The sequence below is a fragment of the Cherax quadricarinatus genome, chromosome 7, assembly GCF_038502225.1.
Source record: "Cherax quadricarinatus isolate ZL_2023a chromosome 7, ASM3850222v1, whole genome shotgun sequence".
Taxonomy (NCBI): domain Eukaryota; kingdom Metazoa; phylum Arthropoda; class Malacostraca; order Decapoda; family Parastacidae; genus Cherax; species Cherax quadricarinatus.
Genome location: NC_091298.1, coordinates 13,377,321 through 13,379,820, shown reverse-complemented (window position 1 = coordinate 13,379,820; position 2,500 = coordinate 13,377,321). Strand labels below are relative to the sequence as shown.

The 2,500-nt window shown below is 55.8% G+C and overlaps 1 protein-coding gene and 1 long non-coding RNA gene across 6 annotated transcripts in view; one reads left to right on the top strand and one right to left on the bottom strand.

The window, feature by feature from the left end:
• Positions 1-2,500, bottom strand: part of pros (homeobox protein prospero) — a 353,602-nt gene that overhangs the window by 193,695 nt on the left and 157,407 nt on the right. The window lies entirely within an intron of this gene.
• LOC138852340 (uncharacterized) overlaps positions 1-2,500 on the top strand; it is a 286,701-nt gene that overhangs the window by 237,944 nt on the left and 46,257 nt on the right. The gene's annotated exons all lie outside the window — the stretch shown is intronic.

The following is a 2,500-nucleotide window of genomic DNA, read 5'->3' as shown; positions in this document are numbered from 1 at the left end:
ATCAAAACCTAGCTATGTTTCCCCTATTATATTCCATCACGCAGGATGGTACTCTGTGGTGTCTATTTCAGGTGGGAGACTTCAATTGTGTCTGGCCAGGCTGGGGACTTCTAGTAGTGTCAGCGAGCTGGGATACTTCAGTGATGTCGGCTGAGCTGGAGACTTCCAGTAGTGTCCAGCCCAGGCACAGGAGACTTCCAGTAGTGTCAGCCGAGCTGGGGCTTTGGTAGTGTCAGCAGGCCTGAACTGGTAGTGTCAGCCCGAGCTGGAGACTGGTAGTGTCGCCCGGGCTGAAGGAGCTTCCCGTAGTGTCAGCGAGCTGGGAGACTTCCAACAAGTATCCAACGAGCTGGAGACTTCAGTAGTGTCAGCCCAGGCTGGGAGACTTCGGTAGTGTCAGCAAGCTGGGAGAACTTCAATGATGTCAGCCCGAGCTGGGAGACTTCAGTAGTATCGGCAGGCTGGGAGACTTCAGTGGTGTCGGCCCGAGCTGGGAGACCAGTAGTGTCAGCAGGCTGGGAGACCAGCGTAGTGTCAGCCCGAGCTGGAGGGCTTCCAGTGCGATGTGTCAGCCCGAGCTGGGAGACTTCCAGTAGTGTCGGCTGAGCTGGGAGCTTCAGTAGTGTCAGCCCGAGCTGGGAGGTTCCAGTAGTGTCAGCCCGGGCTGAGACTTCCAGTAGTGTCAGCCCGAGCTGGGAGACTTCAGTGAGTGTCAACCCGAGCTGGAAGACTGGTAGTGTCAGCCCGAGCTGGGAGACTTCAGTAGTGTCAGCCCGAGCTGGGAGACTTCAGTAGTGTCAGCCAGGGCTGGGAACTTCCAGTAGTGTCGGCCCGGTGGAACTGATAGTGTCGCGACTGGAGACTTCAGTAGTGTCAAGCCCGAGCTGGGAGACTTCCAGCAGTATCAGCAGGCTGGAAGACTTCAGTAGTGTCAGCCCGAGCTGGGAGGCTGGTAGTGTCAACCCGAGCTGGGAGGACTTCCAGTGATGTCAGCCCGAGCTGGGAGACTTCAGTAGTGTCAGCGAGCTGGGAGACTTCAGTGGTGTCAGCAGGTAGGAGACTTCAGTAGTGTCAGCCCGGAGGCTGGGAGACTTCAGTAGTGTCAGCCCAGGCTGCAGGGAGACTTCCAGTAGTGTCAGCTGAGCTGGGAGACTCAGTAGTCAGCCCAGGCTGGGAGGACTTCAGTGAAGTGTCAGCCCAGGCTGGGAGACTGATGAGTGTCGTGAGCTGGGGAGACTTCAGTAGTGTCAGCCCGAGCTGGGGGGCTTCAGTAGTGTCAGCCCGAGCTGGGAGACTTCCCGAGTAGTGTCAGCCCGAGCTGGGAACTAGTAGTGTCAGCAGGCTGGGAGACTTCCAGTAGTGGCAAAGCCCGAGCTGGGGAGACTTCAGTGAGTGTCAGCTGGGGCTGGGGACAGTAGTGTCAGCCCAGGCTGGGGGCTTTAGTAGTGTGTCAGCCCGGGCTGGGAGACTTCAGTAGTATCGCCCCAGGCTGAGAACTTCAATGAGTGTCAGCCGAGCTGGAGACTTCCAGTAGTGTCAGCCGGGCTGGAGACCCTAGTAGTGTCAACCCAGGCTGGGAACTTCCAGTAGTGTCAGCCCGAGCTTCAGGAGACACCAGTAGTGTCGGCCGAGCTGGGAGACACAGTAGTGTCAACCCGAGCTGGGAACCAGTAGTGTCAGCCGAGCTGGGAGACTTCAGTAGTGTATCAACCCGAGCTGGGAGACTTCGGTAGTGTCAACAGGCTGGGAGACTTCAGTAGTGTCAGCCCGAGCTGGGAGACTTCAGTAGTGTCAGCCCGAGCTGGGAGACTTCAGTAGTGTCAGCCCGAGCTGGGAGACTTCAGTAGTGTCAACCCGAGCTGGGAGACTTCAGTAGTGTCAGCCCGAGCTGGGAGACTTCAGTAGGGTGACGAGGTTATCGTCAAGTATTTAATATTCATCAGTTAGGGTATCTTTAATGGTTTGGTCGCAGCAAAGCTGCAGTTACTATCACTTGAGAATTACCATCTCTCAGGATGACCTATACTCGTTCCATACACAGCTGAAACAGAATTTTTTTTACGAAGCTGTAGAAGAAGTGTAGGAGTAAGCTGGGAGAAGAAGAAAATGAATGAATGGGAAAGAGAAGACAGGAGGTGGGTTGGAGGGAAGGAAGGAAGGAGGGAGGGAGGGATGGAGGGAGAGTGGGAGGGAGGATCGTGATTACTAACAGGAAAATTATCACTCTCTGCCATCATCGCATGTAGTGATACAATGGCCCCTCTTACTAACAAGGTAACGCCAACGCCCTCCTCTCGTGAGGTTCTGGTACCTGTTGGGTTCTGGTACCCGGGGTTCTGATGCCTGGGGGTTCTGGTACCCGTGGGGTTCTGGTACCTGTGGAGTTCTGGTACCCGGGGTTCTGGTACATAGGGTTCTGATACCTGGGGTTCTGGTACCTAGGGTTCTGGTACCTGAGGGTTCTGGTACCTGGAGTTCTGGTATCTGGGGTTCTGGTACC